The sequence below is a fragment of the Oncorhynchus keta genome, chromosome 21, assembly GCF_023373465.1.
Source record: "Oncorhynchus keta strain PuntledgeMale-10-30-2019 chromosome 21, Oket_V2, whole genome shotgun sequence".
Classification (NCBI taxonomy): Eukaryota; Metazoa; Chordata; class Actinopteri; order Salmoniformes; family Salmonidae; genus Oncorhynchus; species Oncorhynchus keta.
In genome coordinates, this window is record NC_068441.1 from 7,157,687 (window position 1) to 7,184,562 (window position 26,876).

Consider the following 26,876-nt stretch of genomic DNA (forward strand, 5'->3'; position numbering starts at 1 on the left):
AATGTTTTAAGGGTTTATGAAAAGTTTATTTCCATCCTGACTTTTACATACGTCCTTTGTATTGGTGTAGACTTGACGGACCAGATGGGACTCATTCCCACCCAAACTAAAAGGAGAAACCAATGTTTTCTCTGGTAGGCACAACCTACCTGGCACCCCTATAAATAATAACCTCAAGTCAAAACCGTTACAACACACACACACACACACACACACACACACACACACACACACACACACACACACACACACACACACACACACACACACACACACACACACACACACACACACACGCCTCTTTTGAGCGCTCCTTTAGAGATCAAGTCCACACATAGGCATGCAGTGGTTATGCTCGTTAGGCTACATACAATACATGCCAGTTAGAGATCCATGGCTGGCAGTTACATCATATGATAATGAAACATTCATTATGGCTGTAGGAGTCTGAAATCTGGTGTGTTAGTACCACTGATGTTGCCTAATCTCACTCTAAATTGACCTGCTGTGGCATCTACTCGTCACATCAAAACACATTTTATTGGTCACAAACACATGATTAGCAGGTATAGCGGGTGCAGCAAAATGCTTGCGCTTCTAGCTCCGACATTTCAGTAATATCTAACATATTTATTTTATTTCACCTTTATTTAACCAGGTAGGCCAGTTGAGAACAAGTTCTCATTTGCAACTGCGACCTGACCAAGATAAAGCAAAGCAGTGCGACACAGACAACAACACAGAGTTACACATGGAGTAAACAATAAACAAGCCAACAACACAAACAAGTCAATGACAGAGTAGAGAAAATTAAGTAATATCTCTATACAGTGTGTGCAAAAGGCATGAGGAGTTAGGCAATAAATAGGCCATAGGAGCAAATAATTACAATTTAGCAGATTAACACTGGAGTGATAAATGAGCAGATGGTGATGTGCAAGTAGAGATACTGGTGTGCAAAAGAGCAGAAAAGTAAATAAAATAAAAACAGTATGGGGATGAGGTATGTAGATTGGGTGGGCTATTTACAGATGGACTATGTACAGCTGCAGTGATCGGTTAGCTGCTCAGATAGTTGATGTTTAAAGTTGGTGAGGGAAATAAAACTTCAGCGATTTCTGCAATTCGTTCCAGTCACTAGCAGCAGAGAACTGGAAGGAAAGGCGGCCAAATTAGGTGTTGGCTTTGAGGATGATCAGTGATATCTACCTGCTGGAACGTGTGCTACGGGTGGGTGTTGTTATCGTGACCAGTGAACTGAGATAACGCGGAGCTTTACCTAGCATAGACTTATAGATGACCTGGAGCCAGTGGGTAGCGAGGGCCAGCCGACTAGAGCATACAGGTCGCAGTGGTGGGTGGTATAAGGTGATTTGGTAACAAAACGGATGGCACTGCGATAGACTGCATCCAGTTTGCTGAGTAGAGTGTTGGAAGCAATTTTGTAGATGACATCGCCGAAGTCGAGGATCAGTAGGATAGTCAGTTTTACAAAGTTTGGCGGCTTTGTTTGAGAAATAGAAAGCCGATTATAGATTTGATTTTGGATTGGAGATGAGTCTGGAAGGAGAGTTTACAGTCTATATTGCACAACATATCCCAACGCACACAAGTCTGAGTAGTAATGAACTAAGACTATATACATATACGGACGAGAGATGTCAGAGCGGAATGGCCTGTGTCCAGTGTCCCCCTTCCCCACCATCCATGCACATCACAGAGTGTGTCGATGTACTCCTGATTCATAATGTATGTTCAGTGCTACGGAGAGCAGAACAGGGCAAATAGAGCTCACTAGACCCCCCTCTCAGCTCTAACCTCTGCGTGACCTCTGTTAAGCCCACAACTCACTCAATTGATTGATCTCATCTCAATATACTATAGCAGATGATATCACACTGTGTAAGTCAATGGACAGCTTCACCACTTTACTGCCCATCCCTCCCATCACAGCAATCATAGCTCTGCCATGACAATCTCCTCACCTCTACCGCTGCCCCCCTTTCAGTCGCACTCTCTCCTTGCTCCTGCCTCCACCCATCCATCCCCCTTCTCCTCTCTGGACTTTCTAGTCACCGCACCTTTCCTCCTGACTTATCAGCACTCCTCTCCTGTCCCTGAAACTGCGGCAATCACTCGGTTTCCCTCTCTCTCCCCCCTTTCCCTTCCTTCCTCCCACTCCCTCCCTCTCCCTCTCTCTTTCTTACTTTGCACGGTTGTGCGTCACTGATCAGGGCAGTTCTCTGTTCGATCACTGAGCCGGCCTCCCTGGAGAATGACTGTGCTGTGCTGTCCCCAGGGAGGTTATTACGCTGGCATGCTGAAGGGCACATGAAAGAAGATGAAGTCAATATAATGAATGATCAAACGTAACACCGCAGAGCAGTGAGGCCGATGCGTCTGTAAGAGATACTGTATGTACAGTATCTCAGTGGATGAAATGCACACACATTCCATACATACACTACATCATACCAGCAGCCTGATCCCTGTACATACAGTACTGTACATACATACGGTCAGGGCCAGTCCTGGCCGTTGTGCCGGCCTAGGCGAGACCAAAGAAATGGTGTCCCTCCTATCCCCGATATGCAATTATATGAATGCCGTGCCGTTTGTAAAACAGGCAGTTGCATTGGCTTATTAGCCTAATGCTGATTCCTGACCAAGGTTTAAGACTAATCATTTTGGCCATTTAAGAGCTTTGAGACTCTTTGCAATGAGAATTGATGTTGTTCACACAGCGGGCAAACGCAGAAGTCTTTTCTCGCTACGATCACCTCGTCAAAAAAATGTATGAATAGGCCTACAATTGAAGTCAATGATTCTAGACAATTTAGCCCACAGATTGAAACTCCCGGACAGCAATCGTGAGTAGCTGAGTTTCATTCCATGTTGACCTTTTTTTACCTGTCCTGTTTTTAGGATATGGTGTCTGTTAACATGCTAAGACATATTCAAATTGAAGTGCACTTTCATTTGATAGGGCACCGTTTAGGCCATTTGATCCGAGACACGTGCATGATGCAAAAAGGGTCGGTCTCGTAACATTGTCACAAATATGGTCCTCAGTCTGTAGGCTACAGACTGACCACATAGGCTACGACTCTTTCTACTATAGGCTACATCATTAATGTGAGATGACTTGAGTGTTCGTGGAGTGCCGCAGCGCTGCATCTCTCCAACGGCGCCCTGGAGAGGCTCTCCGGGCATGGACAAGATAAATATCTTGCGCCCCCTGACTCTGGGAAAGAGGACACTGCTTATCACAGGGCGGCATCAGTGTTGCGTGTTGTTGGAGGTCTTGGTCAGTTTAGCTGGGAAAATGCCGCCCTCGTCAATCTGCTGCTCTAAACGGCCGACTTCGTGCCGCCTAATGGGCGGGCCGGCCCTGCATACAGGGAATGAATGCATTGAACTTTGGTGTGATTAGATCAGTACATAGAACAGCTTCTCATGTCTTGTGACTCCCTGAGGCAGGAGACCCATGCCAGGGGACAGGCTGGGTTAGACTGGAGTTCCTCTGCACCCTCCCGAGCCACTCTTACCCCCTGATATGAGCTCTGATTAATGAACTATGAGTGAGCTCTTTCATGCAAACCGGATCCATCCAGGCAGTCCTTCTGAGACACTACATGACAGACACCAAGAGGAGCTCAGGAAAGCTGCTCGCTCAACACTTGAGATCAATGTATTGTTCCCTAAGAGTTGTTGTAGAGTTAGTAGTCGCAGGCCAGGAACCGAGGGTTCCTTGCTTTTCAGTGTGTTCTCTGTTTCTCGTGTGAAATGGAGGTACAGTTCTGCATTCATTCATTCCACAAAAGACGGGAAGGAGGACGACTTTTCACAGAATCACACATTTGGTCTCGGCTCATCAATTCAGCCTCTACTTTATCCTCCTTCTATGGTAATACGTATCCCTTATTACCTACATTTCATCATTCTGTTGCTCCAGTTTTAACCAAATGGCTCTGTAATAAGACCTGACAAATTCAATTCGTCTGCCAAGCTGATGTCTGCAGACCCACAGAGGCTTCTTGTTTTACAGGGCATCTTCTTCTCCACTCTAGCGCAGTGTGACTGTCTGAGTTAATGTTTGTGTCAGTGACACAGTGGGACTCCAGGTTAGGGCCACCAGATGCTCTCCTTTCATATAGACAGTCAAAGGGCGTAAACACATATTGTTCTGTCATTTACAACAACTAGAAACGAGCAGCAACTTTGAAACTCCTGATAGGAAATGGTTAAATGGACACCGGGAAACTTAACATATTCTGTTACTCAGCAGCATACCATCCAATGGTGGTTGCTAAGCAACAGTTACATGGGCCGCAATAGGCTAAAGAACGACAGAGAAATTAATACAGCATGCCTGATGAGCAACAACAACGAAAAATGGGTGGTTGAGGGGCAGCTCTCAGGGAACTGTGGGGACTCTTGGATGGTTGGTGGCCTGGTGGTTGGGAGCTTGGGCCGGGGGCCGATAGGTCGCTGGTTAGGGTCCACATTTAGACTTGGTGGGAGATCTGTCAACGTGCTCCTTGGGCGGGGGCTTGACCCTGGTTGCTCCTGTGCGTCGGGAGCCAGTTAGATGACTTAATGTAATGTACAGTGCCTTCGGAAAGTATTCAGACCCTTGACTTTTTCCACATTTTGTTACAGCCTTATTCTGAATGTTTTTTTAATTTTTTTAAATGTCCTCAATCTACACACAATACCCCATAATAACAAAGAAAAAACAGTTTTTATAAATGTGTGCTAATTTATATATATATATCACATTTACATAAGTATTCAGACGCTTTACTCAGTACTTTGTTGAAGCACCTTTGGCAGTGACTACAGCCTCAAGACTTCTTGGGTATGACGCTACAAGCTTGGCACACCTGTATTTGGAGAGTTTCGCCCATTCTTCTCTGCAGATTTTCTCAGGCTCTGTCAGGTTGGATGGGGAGCGTCGCCGCACAACTATTATCAGGTCTCTCCAGAGATGTTCGATCGGGTTCAAGTCTGGGCTCTGGCTGGGCCCCTCAAGGACAATCAGAGACTTGTCCCAAAGCCACTCCTGCGCTGTCTTGGTTGTGTGCTTAGGGTCATTGTCCTATTGGAAGGTAAACCTTCGCCCCACTCTGAGGTCCTGAGTGCTCTGGAGCAGGTTTTCATCAAGGATCTCTCTGTACTTTGCTACGTTCATATTTGCCTTGATCCTGAATAGTCTTCCAGTCCAGGCTGCTGAAAATCATCCCCACAGTATGATGTTGCCACCACCATGCTTCACCGTAGGGATGGTGCCAGGTTTCCTCCAGACGTGGCCAAAGAGTTCAATCTTGGTTTCATCAGACCAGAGAATCTTGTTTCTCATGGTCTGAGAGTCTTTAGGTGCCTTTTGGCAAACTACAAGCTGGCTGTCATGTGGCTTTTACTGAGGAGTGGCTTCCATCTGGCCACTCTACCATAAAGGCCTGATTGGGTGTGCTGCAGAGATGACTGTCCTTCTGGAAAGTTCTAAAATCTCCACAGAGGAACTCTAGAGCTCTCAGAGTGACCATCGGGTTCTTGGTCACCTCCCTGACCAAGGCCTTTCCCCCCCGATTGTTCAGTTTGGCCGGGTGGCCAGTTCTAGGAAGTCTTTGTGGTTCCAAACTTCTTCCATTTAAGACTGATGGAGGCCACTGTGTTCTTGGGGTCCTTCAATGCTGCAGAATTGGTTTGGATCTGTGCCTCGACACATTCCTGTCTCGGAGCACTACGGACAATTCCTTCGACCTCAATGGCTTGGATTTTGCTGTGTCATGTACTGCCTTTCCAAATCATGTCTAATCAAATGAATTTACCACAGGTGGACTCCAAGTTGTAGAAACATCTCAAGGATGATCAATGGAAACAAGATGCACCTGAGCTCAATATCGAGTCTCATAAAGGGTCTGAATACTTATGTAAATGTTTTTCTGTTTTCGAAGTTTAATTAATTTGCTAAAATTTATACACATTTGTTTTTTCGCTTTGTCAGTATGGGGTATTGGGTGTAGATTACTGAGGAGTTTTACTTTATTTAATCAATTTTAAAACAAGGCTGTAACGTAACAACATTTTGAAAAATTCAAGGGGTCTGAATACTTTACGAAGTGTTGTGCAGCTTCACTGCAGGTAGATTGTATGTTTTAACATTCAATAAAATACAAAGAAATTACAATAAAAAGTGAAGAAATTCCAATGTCCAACACATCCAACCAGAACACTCACACCTATCAAATAACTGGATCAATGAGCCGGTGGTTGTTGCTTCCTAGCTAAACTAACCAGCTCTCATCTGAGCAGTGTTCTGCAACATCGGATCCTGGCCCAGAAATGTCAGTCTGCCTTTAGATAAATGAGATAGGGGGATCGCAGGCTAATTTACCGCTTAGGAATTTCTGAAAAGGGTAAAGTCCCCAAATGAGAATAAAATACATCAGTTTAGTGGGCTGCAGATAATTTTCTGTAGCGACAGACCTAAGTGGTTTTTACAGTATGCGCTCCACAGGCAAATTCCTCAATCAGAGCTCTATTACAGGAAATTCCCTCATCTGTGCATGAGGCCATTCAAACCTCACTGAAAGTGGTAGAGAAAGAGAGAATGCCAGCTCAGTCCTCATCCATTTAGATCACACTGATGTTTGTATTTGTATTTATTATGGATCCCCATTAGCTGTTGCCAAGGCAGCAGCAGCTACTCTTCCTGGGGTCCAGCAAAATGAAGGCAGTCCGTTTTAAAAACATTACAATACATTTCACAACACATTAAGTGTGTGCCCTCAGGCCATTACTCTACTGCTACATATCTACAACACAAAATCCATGTGTACGTGTGTATAGTGCGTATGTTATCGTGTGTGTGTGTATGCATGTGTCTGTGCCCGTGTGTCTCTTCACAGTCCCCGCTGTTACATACGGTGTATTTGTATCTGTTTTTAAATCTTTCTACTGCTTGCTGTTACTTAATGTGGAATAGAGTTCCACGTAGTCATGGTTCTATGTAGTACTGTGTGCCTTCCATAGTCTGTTCTGGACTTGGGGACTTTGAAGAGACCTCTGGTGGTATGTCTTGTGGGGTATGCATGGGTGTCCGAGCTGTGTGCCAGTAGTTTAGACAGACAGCTCGGTGCATTCAGCATGTCAACACCCCTCACAAATACAAGTCGTGACAGTCCATCCCTTCTCTACTTTGAGCCAGGAGAGATTGACATGCATATTATTAATGTTAGCTCTTCGTGTACATTTAAGCGCCAGCCGTGCTGCCCTGTTCTGGGCCAGTTGTAATTTCCCCTCTTTGTGGCTGGCACCTGACCACACGACTGAGCAGTTGTCCAGGGGAACTAAGGCCTGCAGGGCCTGCCTTGTTAATAGCGTTGTTAAGGAAGCAGAGCAGTGGTTTATTATGGACAGGCCTCTCCCCATTTTAGCTACCGCTTTATCAATATGATTGATCATGACAGTTTACAATACAGGGTTACTCCAAGCAGTTTATTCTCCTCAGCTTGCTCAATTTCCACCTCCTCATAGGCACTCCTCTATTCACTTCCTGTGTCTGTCATCATGGCTCCATGGCGACACCCACCAGGGTTACACCCACCCAATTTGTCTGTAAACCCCGTTCTTGACACACACAAGAACAAAACACACACGCACGCGCCAACGCAAGCGCACACACAACGTTTGGGATCAGATGTCCACATATTGCTGACCACAAGGCTAAATGGGGGCATCACATGTTCCAGTAGATACAATGCCTTCAGAAAGTATTCATACCCCTTGACTTATTCCACATTTTGTTGTGTTACAGTCTGAATTCAAAATGCATTCAATTGATTTGTTTTTCACCCATATACACACACAATACCCCATAATGACAAAGTGAAAACATGTTTTTAGAAAATGTTTGCAAATGTATGGAAAATGAAATACCTCCCTGGTCTTTGTGGTTGAATCTGTTTGAAATTCACTGCTCGACTGAGGGACCTTACAGATAATTGTATGTGTGGGGTACAGAGAAGAAGTAGTCATTCAAAAATCATGTTTAACACCATTATTGCACACAGAGTGAGTCCATGCAACTTATTATGAGACTTGTTAAGCAAACGTTTACTCCTGAACTTATTTAGGCTTGTCATAACAAAGGGGTTGAGTACTTATTGACTCAAGACATTTCAGCTTTTTATTTTTTTATTTTTATTTTATTTTATTTATTCTAAAAACAGAATTACACTTTGACATTATGGGGTATTGTGCATAAGCCAGTGAACCCCCCCCCCCAAATTTTTTTTTTTTAAACCATTTAAATTCAGGCTGTAACACAACAAAATGTAGAAAAAGTCCAGGGGTGTGAATACTTTCTGAAGGCACTGTATCTGTGCGAATCCCAATACACTGCTGGTGACAGAGAAGTGGCTATAACAAAGCCCGGGTAGTAATGTTACGAGGCCTGTACAGATCCTCCATTCATCCATCTCTGGATTAGCCTACTGCTGCCACTGCAGTCACATCTGACACCGACTGCGACAGAGGCCTGCGTATTTCCTGATTTACCTCCAGTCCCGTCCCGTCCATCCAGCTCCCACGGAACACAGCTGGGCCGCAACATCCTCTCTGCCCTCCACACCAAGGGGAAAGTACGTGTCCTCCCTATTTTTCCTCCCTCTCTCCGCTGATGCTGCTTCTGTTTGCTTATCCCAGATGAGGGATTCAGATTACCATGGCAATCTGTCCCCGCCCGTCCCCATCCCCCACCTCTCCTGCCCTCATCAGCCTCCTGCTGGTGACCCGAAACTTTGATCCACCCCCGCCCCCCCAACGACCCCACCAGGGGTCACACGGCACGCCAGATGGGCCATCTCTCTCTGGGCTCCACACCACCCAGCCGATCACCAGCCATGACACCACTAAACAGTGTAATCGTATAGGTTGAACCTTCCTGTATTACAGTGCTAAGACACGGGTGTGACATGGCTCAATATGTAATGCCTCAGACAATATTGTTGTAATCCTTTGAAATCTTAAATCATAGACAGCGGTGTTAAAGGGATTCTGACTAGGAGTCTATCTATGCACATATCTCACCGTACAACACTCCTGGTACACATCTACTCGTAGATCCAGGTCCACTCATCCTGCAGCAGCGCAACTATTGTCCAGTATGTCATCTCAGGCAGAGCAAACCAAGAACCACACTTGAATGTGATAATCACTGCCATTAACGATAATGACTAGCGATGTTATCAGCCACTTCAGCTTCCATCCCTGCAAGATATACAGTCAGCCAGGGGTGTGTGTGTGTGTGTGTGCTGAAAGTGAGAATTAGTTGAACCTGAAGCCATCTATAGATGTCAGTTAGTAAGGCTCTTTGGGAACTGCAATGTGACATTGTTTGGCCATGTAAAACACCAGCGCACACTGAAAGGTACACATATACTGGACAAATAACTTACACCTCTGACGTTACACACCTCTGACGTTACACACCTCTGACGTTACACACCTCTGACGTTACACACCTCTGACGTTACACACCTCTGACGTTACACACCTCTGACGTTACACACCTCTGACGTAACACACCTCTGACGTTACACACCTCTGACGTTACACACCTCTGACGTTACACACCTCTGACGTTACACACCTCTGACGTTACACACCTCTGACGTTACACACCTCTGACGTTACACACACAGTCGTTACATGAAAGAGTGAGAGCTGGGATTACAGACATCCCAAGAAGGGAGCCTTTCTCTCAGAGAGTTTTTTCTTCTTCAGAACGGGCCTTTCATTATCAGAACGGGCCTTTCATTATCAGAACGGGCCTTTCATTACCAATCTCAAGTCGACAACTGAGGCAATAACGTTCCAGTGGCTTCACGCAGCTGCCTCCTAGAGACATATGGACAGACAGGAGCCGCAGAGGGATGAAAGGAAACCTATTAGCTCTTTCTCCACTCTCTGTCACCTGCCTCTCTACTCATCCACATCATGATGGAGTAGCCTCTTCAGCCCGCTCATTTCGCCCAATTAAAGTCTGGATGCATATTACCATACACTCATTACTTGTCTCGCACAATGGTGAAGCACTCGTCCCTCGGCTGCTGCACTGCTCATCACATTAGCACGGAAGGCTCCAGGGCTGCATAATTCACACAAACACACACACACACAAACCTACGTCCTCCCAAACACACCCAGTAGCACAAAGACTCTCGAGAAAACACACAATATAAGTTATACATCAACAGCTGATGAAAGATGCATGACAGTTCTCTTCTGAATGGGCATGACGGTTCTCTTCTGAATGGGCATGACGGTTCTCTTCTGAATGGGCATGACGGTTCTCTTCTGAATGGGCATGGCGGTTCTCTTCTGAATGGGCATGGCGGTTCTCTTCTGAATGGGCATGGCGGTTCTCTTCTGAATGGGCATGACGGTTCTCTTCTGAATGGGCATGGCGGTTCTCTTCTGAATGGGCATGGCGGTTCTCTTCTGAATGGGCATGGCGGTTCTCTTCTGAATGGGCATGACGGTTCTCTTCTGAATGGGCATGGCGGTTCTCTTCTGAATGGGCATGGCGGTTCTCTTCTGAATGGGCATGGCGGTTCTCTTCTGAATGGGCATGGCGGTTCTCTTCTGAATGGGCATGGCGGTTCTCTTCTGAATGGGCATGGCGGTTCTCTTCTGAATGGGCATGGCGGTTCTCTTCTGAATGGGCATGGCGGTTCTCTTCTGAATGGGCATTTCTCTGAATGGGCATGGCGGTTCTCTTCTGAATGGGCATGGCGGTTCTCTTCTGAATGGGCATGGCGGTTCTCTTCTGAATGGGCATGGCGGTTCTCTTCTGAATGGGCATGGCGGTTCTCTTCTGAATGGGCATGGCGGTTCTCTTCTGAATGGGCATGGCGGTTCTCTTCTGAATGGGCATGGCGGTTCTCTTCTGAATGGGCATGGCGGTTCTCTTCTGAATGGGCATGGGCGGTTCTCTTCTGAATGGGCATGGCGGTTCTCTTCTGAATGGGCATGGGCGGTTCTCTTCTGAATGGGCATGGCGGTTCTCTTCTGAATGGGCATGGCGGTTCTCTTCTGAATGGGCATGGCGGTTCTCTTCTGAATGGGCATGGCGGTTCTCTTCTGAATGGGCATGGCGGTTCTCTTCTGAATGGGCATGGCGGTTCTCTTCTGAATGGGCATGAAGGTTCTCTTCCTTGACCGTGTCAATTATGACATATTCCAGAGAGAAATCGTGCTACTAGAATTGGAGAATTCTTCTAATCTTAATTGTCTTTTTGTTTGGTATTCTGCATGGTCATCTACAGAGAATGCACCGCCCTAAACTGCATCAGGGCTGCTCTGTCATTGAACAGTCCATTACCCACATAATAAAAAAAGAATGATGTATCTCTCACTCTTTCTCTCTCTCCATCCCTCTCTGTCTCTCTCCCCAATAGTGCCGGAAAAGCAGGCCACAGCCAAGTATATTTTCCCATCAAATACAACAAATACCATCTGCGCTTGTAAAGGATAATAAATCAACTTTGGACAAGGCTGTTGTTTTAAAGTTCTGGACAACACGAACAAAGAAATGGAAAATAAAGAAACACAAGTTTGCAAGAGAACACACAAAGAATTGAAAATGTGACTGAGCCAGCCGACTTCTGGTGAAAGAAACAAAGTACTTGAATGCCACTTCCACAGTGAAGACTCAAGAGGCATAACTAGCACCGTCACAAAGCAAATGGCACACACTGACAAACCCACCAATGTCAAAGCCACTAAAACAACCACCATTACAACTCCACAAAGAAACATCCAAACACATCCAAAGGCTTAACACTAACGATACGTCAACGAAGGCTTAATACTAATGTCACGTCGACGATAAAGTCTTAATACTAATGTCACGTCAACGACAAAGTCTTAATACTAATGACACGTCAACGACAAAGTCTTAATACTAATGACACGTCAACGACAAAGTCTTAACACTAATGTCACGTCGACGACGAAGTCTTAATACTAATGTCACGTCGACAAAGGCTTAACACTAATGTCACGTCAACGAAAGCTTAACACTAATGTCACGTCAACAAAAGCTTAACACTAACGATACGTCAACGAAGGCTTAATACTAATGACACGTCAACGACAAAGTCTTAATACTAATGACACGTCAACGACAAAGTCTTAATACTAATGTCACGTCGACAAAGGCTTAACACTAATGTCACGTCAACGAAAGCTTAACACTAATGTCATGTCGACAAAAGCTTAACACTACTGACACGTCAACAAAGGCTTAACACTAACGATACGTCAACGAAGGCTTAATACTAATGACACGTCAACGACAAAGTCTTAACACTAATGTCACGTCGACGACGAAGTCTTAACACTAATGTCACGTCGACAAAGGCTTAACACTAATGTCACGTCAACGAAAGCTTAACACTAATGTCACGTCGACAAAAGCTTAACACTACTGACACGTCAACAAAGGCTTAATACTAATGACACGTCAACGACAAAGTCTTAACACTAATGACACGTCAACGACAAAGTCTTAACACTAATGTCACGTCAACGATAAAGTCTTAACACTAATGTCACGTCGACAAAAGCTTAACACTACTGACACGTCAACAAAGGCTTAACACTAATGTCACGTCGACGAAGAAGATAACACTCCAAATGCTGGACTGCTCACTACGAACTGAACGAGCGTCACACACTAATGGAATGTGTGTATGGCCTTCCTCAAACTGTCTAAACACTGCATCTGCATAGGACAGACGACACACTTGGCGGGAAACTAAATTCCCACATTCCCACTTCCAAAAACACTTTACAAAACCTCTGGATCATAAAACCTCCTTGACATGTGTATATAATTATCGTGGAGAGATGTTTGATTCCACAACAGGATCCAGGAATTCCCCCTCTGGATTGGATTAAGAAATGGGTTGGGAATGGGAGAGGCCAGTTAGATAGATTGGTAAAAATGTGTTGGCTTGTCAGACACCAATGAGACAGTAATTGAAATGTAAACACACGGGGTGCAGAAAGAGCAGCTATCTTTACTCTCGGAGGGGAAACTGATCTCACCAACCAAGTCTGATGGGTAAAGAACCACATGCCCTAAACCGTACATGCTTCACCATACAATACCGTACAGCACGTTCACTGAAATGATTACAAACCTGATCCTCTAGGATGATAATGACTTCATCTACTGCTGCACCACTGTTCAATGCAGGTACTTGAACTTTATTTATTCATAAAGGCCAGCCAGGCAGTATGGGAACATAGTGAAACTAGCATAAACCTGATTGGGCTCTCATTGACTTTCTGAAAAGGTCAACACTCCCCAGCAAACCAAAATTGGTTCTGTGAAAGTCCCTAGAACATTCATTAGATCCTGGCAAATGTTCTCGTATCACAAAGACTGTCCAGTCGTGCTGATGATTATAAAATGTTTGTATATCTCGTCTGTTCTTCAAAAGGTTCCCAGGATGTTTCTATAGGCTGTGGTAATGTTGTTGGGATATGACAAGAGACACTAAAACTGTCTGGTTGCGCTGACATTCAGATAATGTCTGTATCAGGGTGCAGAAAAGAATGTTGACAGAACAGCCTTCCTGAGTTCTTTAAAAGGTTCCCAGAACATTTATTTAGGTTGTGGGGAAAGTCTGGGTACATTATGAGAGATAGGTTCCCAAAACACAAAATAAGCTCAGTTTAGATGACATTCATACAAATGTTTAAGTTAGGTTACACAGGACATTCCTACAATGTTGTAAGAATGCTGACAGAACACCTGGCCTAAGTTCTTTAAAAGGTTCCCAGGACATTTCATTAGGTTATGGGAGTTGTCTGAGTTGTTGCAAGAATATTCTTATGATATTCGCATAGGTTGCACAGAACATTCCCACAATGTTCCACAAGTCCGTTTTGATCACGTTCATAGCGTTCATTCGTTTCAGATTTAACATTTCAAAAATGTTCTGTTGAAGTTTCACCTAGTATTACCACAGCATTCTCTGCATGCAAATGTGTAGCTCCTTAAAGCATCAGAAATCAGATTGGAATACATCCCCACTACGTTTCTCTCCAGGTTCAATGACACTTTGCATTTGAAGGTGATAGAAAGACACATGCCATTTTAATTGAATAATCAGTGTTTAATAATACAAACGTAACCATTTTTTTTTTTTACACCTCATATGCTGACAGTCTGCAAATTTGGGGTTTGAACCTGCAATGCTTGGTTCCTAAGTCAGGTCTTTTATCCTCTGTACCAGCAGGGAAGCTCTCTTACATCTTATTTTTTTCAGTATATAGCCATGGCAGTACGGTCGATCAGGAATTCCATGCTTCCTTTTTTAGCCTTAACTAACACAGGGAAATACTGGTAACTTGGTTATTCACCATCACACTCTTTATATGCTGCGTACCCCTAGGCCCATATATAGACTATGAGTACTGATCTAGGTTCCCTTTTGCTTTTCAGATCATGAAAAATAAGACAGGAGGACCATATCAAGAACTTCAAAAGAGGAATTAGATTGGGTATGTATTATTTTTTTAAAGTTGAACATATTCCATTTTTACACAATGTTTTATTATCTACACTTATTCCATTTCTGATTTTATAAATCTGAAGAAATAAAGACATCCTCTCTTTTAGCGTTTTTCTATAGAAACATGGTTAAAGAATATGTGGGATTGAACCTGCAAGCTTCAGCTCTGCAGTCAGATCATTAACCACTGACCTACCAGGGGATAACTGTGGTATTGTGAGGGAGGGAGGGGGGGTTCAGTCAAATAGTGTCAATCAGGAGACAGAACACAATTTCTGATTCATTAAAATGTTCCCATCCTCTCCATATGCTGTGAGACTCAATACTATAACCTGTTACCTCACCCATGTGAGGTGCTGCTCTCCACTTCCCTCTTGTTACAGTCTCTCTCTCTCTCTCTCTCTCTCTCTCTGTTTTCACACCCTTTGAAAATGACATTCTCTCTGGGAGAACAGGGTTGAAAACACATCTCAGGCTGTCACCAAGGGAATTCAGCTAATGTGGGTCATATTGTTCCGTGTGTGTGTGTGTGTGCGCGACCAAACTAAGAAGACACAAACACACATACATGCATGCACACACAGCTCCCCCAGATCTTGCAGCTAACTGGGTAGAAACAAAGCACTCTAGCCAGGGAAAGACTTTGCCTTGCGACTGCAGGTGTGTTTTTATCCCACCTGTAAATTACCCCCGGTCCTGACATCTCCACCCCCCCACCCCATCTCCCCCTACCTACCTCTCGGACCACCCCCTCGGCCCTAATAACAGCCTAATGATGCCTGTGTTCGCCATTGTTATAACAGTACTGCGGTACCATGCTTTATGGACTGCTCTAAAAAAATCAATCCCTCTCTTCCTTCCCCCAACCCCAGCCTGTTGGTCCATTAGGAGCAGTGAGACCATGGAGTGTGGTTCCCTTCTCCCGTCTCCTCTCTCCAGATTGCCTCACTGAGCCACCAGCCATGCACAGTAAATTACCCACACTCCTCTCCTCTCATGTGGACGATTGAGCCGGCATGCTCTGGCCCTGGGGCACACATTAACCTTATAAAGGAAAAGTAATCACGTCTGTCTCAGCTCACACACCATGGAATAACCATGGAAGAATTTATCTCCCTCCTCAAGACAGAGAGGCAGACAGACAGACAGCATCTTCCATCTCTCCTCAGCATACACAGGCTTTGATGGCCCAACTTTCACCATGTAATTTGGGGGAAATAGACCAATTTCAAGATTCATTCCCATCAGCTCGCTCTCTGGTACAGTGCACATTTGCCCGCCTGTGGAAATATGGAAGGGTTTCACAGAGCAGGCTGGACGGAACAGAAGCATTTCTGGTTTGGGGAGCACATTTCTGGACGGAGCGAGCAGCTGAGTCTCTGGCCGTGGTTAATTAGAGGGGTTTGTGGGAAACCCTTCAGTCTGAATCCCCCCCGAAACCACACATCCACCAGTTGGAACAGCCATGCTGAATGGAATTCATTGTTCGGTTGCCAGAATGAAAGATTCTACCCACTAGAATCTGTCCTCTAAGGAGCTGTTATGAGCCTGACTTTGAGAAGGCCAATATGGGCAACAGTAGAGGGCGGGCCCCCGGAATAATAATGGGAGAGGGATGGAGTGGGAGGGTTTAGAATGGGAACTGAGCACAGTCTCTGAGACTGAGGGCTGGGTATGTCTGGCTGGGCGTTACAGTAGAATACAGGGCAGGAAGTCTGTATTTAGGGTGGGAATTGGAGTGTGGAGTTTAGGGATGGTTAGTGTTGATATTAAAGGGGATAGTCTGATTTGGATGTCAGTAGGCCATCTCAACTGCCTGAAGTTGGAGTGTATTTACACAATTGGAGTGTAGTAACATTAGTGGGAGAGGATAGGGATGGGATGTAACGACCTGACAAGGATTAGTTAGCTCACGAGTCCTTGACCACAACTGTCTCAACTTTTGTCTTCCAAATAGCTCATGTTTCGACCTCCTGGGGTAATAGTCAGTAAACACATCTGGTTTGAGGAGGCAGGCAGACAGACAGAATAAACACATTCCATTTACAGACATACAGGAACATAGGCCTCAGAGAAGATAAACTGTGTGTGTGGTTGTGTGGTCGTGTGTGTGTGTCTCATGTGCCGTCATAATGTCAGGGTAATTGGGGTCCAGGTAAATATTTGTGTAGAGCCTCCTCAGCTTTAAAAAAAAAAAAAAGAAAAAGAAAAACGGGGAAACCTGCTAACACTTTTCAGTGGCAGACCAAAATAACTGGAAAGGAGGAAGAGACTCCTGCAATAACGACGTGTCAAAAGATTTTCAGATTTCAAGTGATGGAAAAGAGAGCATGACAAAACAAAATGCCTCAAACGTTCAAGGTGCACACAGTATCAGAATCGTCAAATCATGGTTGTTGTCCTATAAAGTTACTCAAATAGACTCCTCCAAACGTATACTTGATTCGGTACAGGGGTATTGGGAACAGACTGGCGCAGTGAGCAGTGGGGTGCAGTGTTTAAAACATCACCGCTGTCTGCTGTAGTCTGGGAGGAGAGTAGGCATCTCGAAGGACTCTATGGGAGGTCAATTAGAAGTGCCCAACACGACTCCGCGGGCATTCATTTCGGTAAAACAAATCTAACCGAATTTTCTGTGAATGACAGTAGGGCTGCAGTGCAAACCAGCATGCACTTAGCCTGACACCTGGACTTGATGTATGCGTGGCTAACTCCAACTTTCTTATAAATCATGAATCGATGTCAACGGAGGATTGTTGTGAAGGTTTGAGTTACGCTGAGCATTTTTCAAGTCACGATTCAGCCCTCGGGCTATACTTGAAGTTGAACACAGTCGGGTCTGGTGTGTGTGTGTGTGTGTGTGTGTGTAATAATAATTATTTGGTGGGTGCTTATATTTGTCCTATTTCACACATGTCAAGTGTGTATTAATACACGTGTGAATTGGAAATGGTTTTGTTGCATATACAGTGGGGTCTGGAATGATTGGCACCCTTGATAAAGATGAGCAAAAACGACTGTATAAAACAAAGAATACAAATACTATATTGTATGCAACAAACAAAAAAATGACATTGTTATTCTTTTATACTAATACAAATAGCTCAGAAAAATTTGTTGAAAAAGTTTAACAATTTTGTTTAACAAGTACAAAAAGATAGGGGTCAAAATGATTGGCACCCCTGTTTTCAAAATATGCCTTTTTCTAAAATGTTTCATGAGATTGGAGAACACATTGGGAGGGATCTTAGACCATTCCTCAATACATAATCTTTCCAGGTCCTTGATATCCTTCGTCTGCACTTATGGTCTGCCCTCTTCAATTCAAACCACAGGTTTTCAATGGGGTTCAAGTGGGGAGACTGAGATGGCAGTTGCAAAATGGTGATTTTGTGATCAATTAACCATTTCTTTGTGGATTTTGATGTGTGCTTGGGGTTCAAATCAAATCAAATCTAATTGTATTTGTCACATACACATGGCATTGTCTTGCTGGAAGATCCAACTGTGGCCAAGTTTCAGCTTCCTGGCAGAGGCTACCCGGATTTTGGCTAAAATGTCCCGGTACTTGGTAAAGTTCATGATGCCATCGACCTTAACAAGCCCCCAGGGACAAGTGGAAGCAAAATAGCCCCATAACATCAAAGATCCACCACCATCTTTTACAAGTAGGTATGAGGTATTTTCTGCATTGTTCTTTATTTCAGGCCAAACTCACCTCTATTTTTGTGTCATACGACAATAGCACCCGTCCAAATCCAAGTGCCAATGCCATTCAGCAAACTCCAGGCGGTGCTATGGTTGGAATGCCACGCATTGTGTCCTCTGGATACAAGGAGGCTCAAGCCTCTGCACTTCCTCAAACTCATTTTCCTGCGCATGCAGTAAGTCACTGCTCATTGGAGAAGGGATTTATACTGTAGCCAAGGCAACAATATGTACCAGCAGCAATAAAAAGCTCCTCTGCCAAAGCAATGAGGCATTTTAATAAGAGGAGCTGAGAGACTGTTCAGAGCAGCGCCTGCATGCCCGATCCTTCCACCCAAACTCTCACTAAGTTACAGCCATTTGAAGTCTGGACTCAACAAAGATGTGGATGATTTAAGGTGAAAACGGAGGGTTAGATGTGTGGAGCTGGTGAGGGGGAGACAGGGGGGTGAAAGGGGAGCTGGATTCTTAAACATGTGATCATTATCTGGGCCTCCCGTGGAGAGGAGGAGAAAGAAGGGGAGAGGGGGAGGTAGGCAGAGAGGGAGGGTGAGAGGGAGAGTTCCACCACATGGCCACGCTACACCCACTCAAGGGAGTGCACTGGACTGGACTTCGCTGTTAAACATTTCTTTGCCTCCTTGTCCCTGCCTTCTGCTCCCACTCTGTCTAATATGTCTAACACAGCAGAATCCCAGAGTGGTTTGTAATCATCACGGTCCACTTGCCCCTGGACATAGGCCTGTCCTGTCCATATCATTAGCGAAGCGCCAGTTCCCTGAGAGATGCGCCCCCCCCCTCCATCCACCCTCTCTTTACCACCCCCACAGAGGAACACACTCAATCTGTCTGCTCTCATCTCATCAGTGTTAAGTCACGCATAGGCCAAGGCAGGCACCTGCATCCGCCCCTGCACCAGCCTCAGTCCCCCTAGTTAAAGCTGCGTCTCTTACATTTCACAATCACACAGTAACAGGGCCGACCCATCCTCAGTGAGATAGCTACCCCCTTCCTGGACCCACCTCCTGATCCTCTCCAGATACACATTTGCTGCAGACTGCATAAACCGGAACAGGAAGCATTATTTCACCCAATACATAAAACGAACCCTCCGCTAATGGAATATGGGGTGTAATAAACCCCAGGTTCCCACCAAGACAGAAAGGACATGAAGGATGCTTATTGCCTCATTTCCTGTAGCAAAGCTCCTTTCTCCCCCCATCGTCATCTATGGCGGGAAAGGAACTATAGAGTGTGTCACTGCTGATAATGTTATGATGAGGGGGGCCAAGTGAGGGGAACTGAAGAGAGGGAGGGAACTGAAGAGAGGGAGGGATCTGAAGAGGGGGAGAACGGAGGAATCTTCCCATGCTGCAACAGCAGCAGCTGCCCCAACTCAATCCTAGTCCCAGCTAATAAAGGGCATCCTCAGACAGACAGTCGTGACCCAGCCATGACCACAACAGACCCAGGAAGTCCCCATTAAACCATGTCTTAACTATTCATCTAACTCATGTGGGAAACGGAATAGAATTAGAGAAGAGTGGAAAACAAATAAAACATTGTCTTTCATGAATTAAATGAATTTACTAGAAATAAACCATATTAACAATATCATCACAACGGCAGGGAATTATAATGGGAAGGAATCTACAGTATCAAATAGTTAATTGTATGGTTCAAAAACATTCTTAGTTTCTCCTTGAATTGACTTTCGCTCACTTCCAACATGTGAAAGTATCAGCTTGGCTCAGTGTGTCTCCTCACTCTTGGTTCTGCTCCGCTGCCATCCTCAGACTCAGTCGGCTCCATTAAGAAGCAGTTGATGTCATTGGCTGCCTGGCGTTGCCACCGAGGCCATCTGTTATCCAGCTGAAGAGAAGAGCTACCATCACCAGCTGCCGCTGTCTGGTGTGGCCCCTCACCAGGCAGGGCCCCAAAGGGAGAAGTATGGCCCTTCACAAGGGAGGGCAGGCAGGACCCCAGAGTGAGAAGTGTGGCCCCTCGCCCGGCAGACCAGGCAGAGCCCTAGAGGTAGAAATGTGGCCCCTCACCAGGCAGAAAGAGGGACACATTTCTGACTCTCCCGGTCTTCCAACTCCAACAATCCCAAAACAAGTTGAGGTCACTTTTCATCAGGAACCTTTGACCCCAATGGAATCCACACATTCCACTTTATACCTCTTCACTAACCCCTATGCCTTGTCAACCCGGACCTTCATCTGAATGATGGTGACTAAACCAATATGTACCCAAAAATGTAAACATATAGTGGCTTGCGAAAGTATTCATCCCCCTTGGCATTTTTCCTACTTTGTTGCCTTACAACCTGGAATTAAAATATATTTTGGGGTTTGTATCATTTGATTTACACAACATGCCTACCACTTTGAAGTTGCAAAATATTTTGTATTGTTAAAAAAACAAGAAATAACAAAAAAAACTGAAAACTTGAGCGTGCATAACTATTCACCCCCCCAAAGTCAATACTTTGTAGAGCCACCTTTTGCAGCATTTACAGCTGCAAGTATCTTGGGGTATGTCTCTAAAAGTTTGGCACATCAAGCCACTGGGATTTGTACCCATTCTTCAAGGCAAAACTCCTCCAGCTCCTTCAAGTTGGGTTCCGCTGGTGTACAGCAATCTTTACGTCATACCACAGATTCTCAATTGAATTGAGGTCTGGGCTTTGACTAGGCCATTCCAAGACATTTAAATGTTTCCGCTTAAACCACTCAAGGGTTGCTTTAGTAGTATGCTTAGGGTCAGTGTCCTGCTGGAGGTGAACCTCCGTCCCAGTCTTAAATCTCTGGAAGACTGAAATAGGTTCCCCTCAAGAATTTCACTGTATTTATCACCATCCATCATTCCTTCAATTCTGACCTGTTCCCCAGTCCCTGCCGATGAAAAACATCCCCACAGCATGATGCTGCTACCACGCTTCACTGTGGGGATGGGTATTCTCTGGGTGATGAGAGGTGTTGAGTTTGTGCCAGACATAGCGTTTTCCTTGATGGCCAAAAAGCTCAATTTTAGTCTTATCAGACCAGAGTACCTTCTTCCATATGTTTGGGGAGTCTCCCACACGCCTGTTGGCGAACACCAAACGTGTTTGCTTATTTATTTCTTTAAGCAATGGCTTTTTTTCTGGCCACTCTTCCGTAAAGCCCAGCTCTGTGGAATGTACGGTTAAAGTGGTCCTATAGACAGATGCTCCAATCTCTGTTGTGGAGCTTTGCAGCTCCTTCAGGGTTTTCTTTGGTCTCTTTGTTGCCTCTCTGATGAATGCCCTCCTTACCTGGTCTGTGCGTTTTGGTGGGCGGCCCTCTCTTGTTGAGGTGCCATATTCTTTCATTTTTTTTAAATAATGGATTTAAATGGTGCTTAGTGGGATGTTCAAAGTTTCTGATATTTTTTTATAACCCGACCCTGATCTGTACTTCTCCACAACTTTGTCCCTGACCTGTTTGGAGAGCTCCTTGGTCTTCATGGTGCCACTTGATTGGTGGTGCCCCTTGTTTAGTGGTGTTGCAGACTCTGGGGCCTTTTGGGAACAGCTGTATATATACTGAGATCATGTGACACAGATTGTACACAGGTGGGCTGTATTTAACTATTTATGTGACTTCGGAAGGTAATTGGTTGCACCAGATCTTATTTAGGGGCTTCATGCAAAGGGGGTGAATCCATATGCACGCACCACTTTTCCATTTAAAAAAATGATTTTTTTTCATTTCACTTCACCAATTTGAACTATTTTGTCTATGTCCATCACATGAAATCCAAATAAAAATAGATTTAAATTACAGGATGTAATGCAACAAAATAGGAAAAATGCCAAGGGGGATGAATACTTTTGCAAGGCACTGTAATCCCCATCTCGCATTTCTTGACTTTCCCTACCTGAACATAAACAGGAACCTGCACCCAGCCCGGCTTCCTCCTCAAAAACACCTCATCATCACTCCATCAGTTTGCGTGTACTACTGTTCACACTGATACAGGCCTGTCTGTCTGCAACGTGCCTGGCTCTGTCTCAATGGACTCATTACCAGGCCTAGCCTTATAAACAGAGAGAACAGACAGACAACAATAGAGTCATTATGTATTACAAGCCACTACCAGGCACTGTAGAACAACGGATGACAATGTAAACACAAATCATACTGGTCTAGTCAAGAGACACACTAAACTGCATATGTGCAATTGATTTTGCAGACCTGTATTCTATACATGAAATCCGAAGTTCAATTGAAGTATTGCAGCAAAATCTAATGTCCTCAATTCCCAATTCATCAAACCCTGAGTAAGGTTTTACTGTATAAGAAATAATAAGAAAATAGATCTTCGATCTGCAGGTGTCTATCTCTCATCACACAAGGCCATGGCCAACATCATAGGGGTCCAGCTCCCATTCTTCCCCAGTGAGGTGATGCCTCACTACCTCAGTGCCTGAGGGCTGGGCTAGCAGTGGAGCTGGAGCCCCTGGAGCTCTCTGTGAGCTGAAGGGATGATTAGCCTTTCCTCTGGAGAGAGAGAGAGAGAGAGAGAGAGAGAGAGAGAGAGAGAGAGAGGGAGAGAGAGAGGGGTAGAGAGAGAGAGGGAAAAAGAGCAAGAGAGAAAGAGAGGGAGAAAGAGACAGAGAGGCCAGCCTTGCCTCGGGCTATTGTTTGGACACAGTTCCTCTCACGCTGCATTGGCCACAGACAGGGCGTGGCTGGGGGAGGCCAGGCAGGGAGTTAGGAGGGTGGGGGAGGAGAGGGAGGTTCTGGCTCAGCACAGGGCATACTTTCTCTGTGGAGAGGGAACAGGAAGGCGGGTGGTCCCAGGAGAGAAGGGGGAGAGAGGGGGTGAGGAGGTGGGGCTTTCCCCTGCAGTTCTGCAGCTCTGTTCCCAGCCTTTAGTTCTACTGCTCCAGAGCACCATGAGGTAATGAGAGAGCTGGAGCCTCTACCAAACTCAGGCCAGATGGTGAGAACTAGTCTTCCTCACAGGGCTCTGTAGGCAGCATAAACTAACATGGTTTCACTTCTCTCATCTGCAGAGAAAAGTTGAGTATAAATTACTTTGTATTAAGAAGTGCTGGAGGTTATTCCCTTTCAAACTGACTACAGCATGTGGACTATCGAAAGGGGTCTTTCAGCCGGTAAAAGTCCACAATCCTCTCCATGCTTCAGTAGGGTGCAGAGAGTATAGCTTGTCCTTCATTCCAACTACATCACTAATGCCACAATTGAACCCTAACACTAAAATTCGGACCATTTCTCAGGCCCACCGAGAACTGTCTCAGATCAGATTAAAACCTGAATAATGCTTCAAACTCAAAAAGGTAAATCCCCAATCCCTCACTCCAACCTTGACCATGACCGACACCCGCTGTGGCAGGTGTAACATACAGCCCATATTACACCTATTTCCCCTCGTATTCAGCAAATCCAGCCTGTTATAAGTCAGTTGTGTTCTCCCCCTGTTGGAACAGAATTGTCTCTCTGACTACCTGAAGGCTGCCTTCTTTACGGCTGCGTCCAAGGCGCTTTATGGAGCCGAATTTGGCAGATTCTCAAGAGTCTGTGATGAGTGCACGCTCACCCAGTGTCTGCAGGATGCTGATGATCAGACAGCCACAACTACATATATTGGAATAGGCTTACAGTGCATTTATTTTAGAGGACAGAAATGTTTTCATTCTGGTCCCGCACCTCCGGCTGAGACGTGTGCGCCCCCCCCCCCCCAGTCAGAAACGTATTAGGGGTGACCGTAATGCATTTGATTTGTCGCTGGAACATCAGCATCGTTTAGGAATGCTAAACAGATTGCAGACATCCAAGTGATGGATTAAGTATAGTGGCCAATCGTGCCGAGGGGTCATCACCCTCATGATGAATACATTAGTATCAGCACCTGGAATAGGCAGGTCATTTGTTACATTCAGCAGCACAGTGGATGCAGCCTCCTACTGTAGATAGATACTCCTGTATTACCAGGGGTGGTACAAAGTGCAACACACCAGCACAAAACAGGCCGATTCTCACATAGGCTTATTTATTTATGCAAATTCACTACGAGTCAGATCACGAACACACTGGCTTTGCTCCCTCTGGGCACCGATGTCAATTCAACGTCTACTCCACGTTGGTTCAACGTTATTTCATTGAAACGATTCAACCAGTGTGTGCCCAGTGGGCTGCCACCTTGGATCTACTTCAAAAAGGGGGTTCAAAGTTAGGGAACTAGTCTTCGTCACAGGGCATCATGGCTGGTAAGTGGTGATTTAATCTTGTGTCAATGCCAGCCAGTGGTTGGTTTTAGAAGGGCATTCCAAGGGCAAGGAAGCAGATTGAGCTAGTTTTATAGCCTTACTGGACATCTGTCAGTGATGTTATTGAGGTCCCACAGAGGTGAAACTCAGTAAAAAATTCCTGGCATTTCTGCACAGTAGAATATATTCACAGGAGTCAGCCCGTGCATACTAACAAGTTGTGTCTGTTCGCTAGCCTTGATCCGGCTCAGGGCAGGACTAACAAACAGACTAACAAATACCCAGACATGGAGAAGGCAACACCTCACGAACTCATAATCTCTTAATCCACTGAGTGCTGTAGCTGATTTATCAGATAACTCCTCTGACGAAGTGGTGAAATTTGACTAAGAGGAGAAATCTGAGAAATCTAAGTCTCACACATGAACAATCTTAAGCCTCATCTTGTAAGATGTCCTTAAACAAAGATAGTATAAGTGTTCAGCTTTGTGGGTCCCTCTCCTTCTAGGGTGAGAGTATTTAACAGAGTTCCTTTCCCAAGATGCAGTGGGGCGAGAGTTACGTGGGTATCTGTTTCGGTTTTGCCTAATCAGCCTCACATAACTCCAGTCACCTGACTGGCTGCCCTGCCAGGGAACAGGAAGCATGACACCACTGCCCTGATGCAGAGGAATGTGAGAATGCAGAACTAAGGCTCCCTGTTAAACACTGCATGACTGCAAAGGAGGGGAGGGGAAGGGAAGGGAAGGGAAGGGAAGGGAAGGGAAGTCTCCCACAGTCCCAGTGTACTGTAGTGGCCCTCAGATAGCATCCACTTAGTGTGGAAATGCTAACATGCTAATGGCACCTGTTCAAACAGAGAGTTTGAAACCAAGCAAGCAGAGCAAGCTTGGGGGAGCTGGTAGATATTTCACACTGACCAGTCGACTCCGTGCTGTGCTTTAAACCCTACGGGCCAACCATCTGCAGCTGAGATCACCTGCTGCTCTGCTCAACACCATCTGCCCAACACAAGAGAGAACCATTAGAAAGACAGAGCCACCTACGACGCATCACAGAGCCACCAGCTCTCAATATCTCCTGTTCCCCTCCCTGGCATATCTAAGCTCAGTTGGAAACCGAACAACAGCCTGAGGTGACGAGGAAGGAGTGTCAGTCCCTTCCTCTCTGATGTCACCTGACAAACACACAGCCTACACACAGCCGAGACATCCCTACTTGCAAACTGGCATTGACATACAGTACCTGTCAAAAGTTTGAACACACCTACTCAATTTTTTTTAATAAAAAATATTTGAGATTCTTCAAAGTAGCCACCCATTGCCTTGATGACAGCTTTGCACACTCTTGGCATGCTCTCAACCAGCTTCATGAGGTAGTCACCTGGAATACATTTAATTTAACAGGTGTGCCTTGTTAAAAGTTAATTTGTGGACTTTCTTTCCTTCTTAACGCGTTTGAGCCAATCAGTTGTGTGGTGACAAGGTAGGGTGGTATACAGAAGATAACCTTTGGTAAAAGACCAAGTCCATATTATGGCAAGAACAGCTCAAATAAGCAAAGAGAAACGACAGTCCATCATTACTTTAAAACATGAAGGTCAGCCAATCTGGAAAATGTCAAGAACTTTCAAAGTTTATTTAAGTGCAGTCACAAAAACCATCAAGCGCTATGATGAAACTGCCTCTCATGAGGACCGCCACAGGAAAGGAAGACCCAGAGTCACCTCTGCTGCAGAGGATAAGTTCATTAGAGTTACCAGCCTCAGAAATTGGCAATTAACTGCACCTCAGATTGCAGTCCAAATAAATGCTTCACAGAGTTAAAGTAACAGACAGCTCAAAAACCATTCCAGGTGAAGCTGGTTGAGAGAATCCCAGGAGTGTGCAAAGCTGTCATCATGGCAAAGGGTGGCTACTTTGAAGAATTTTGTTTAACACTGTTTTGATTACTACATGTTTCCAAGTGTTATTTCATAGTTTTGATGTCATCACTGTTATTCTACAATGTAGAAAATAGTTTTTAAAAAATAAAGAAAAACCCTTGAATGAGTAGGTGTGTCCAAACTTTTGACTGGTACTGTAGCTGACATCCACAATTGCCCCGCTCTCAGTGGAACTATAAATAAGATAAGGCAGTAGCAGACTCACAAACCACTACATACTACTGTCATGAATCCCATCACAAACAGCTCAGCGAACTCCCATGCTCTGAAACACCCCCACCACTTAAATCCTTTCGGCTCCACTACATCTATGAGCAAACTTTAAGAGACACCGCCTAGTGCATGTTATGACGTGAATGAAGCAACA

General features: G+C 45.1%; 1 protein-coding gene across 1 annotated transcript in view; it reads right to left on the reverse strand.

Annotated features, from left to right (window-relative positions):
* The window catches only part of LOC118399836 (kazrin-like), a 165,091-nt gene that overhangs the window by 65,296 nt on the left and 72,919 nt on the right, over positions 1 to 26,876 (reverse strand). The window lies entirely within an intron of this gene.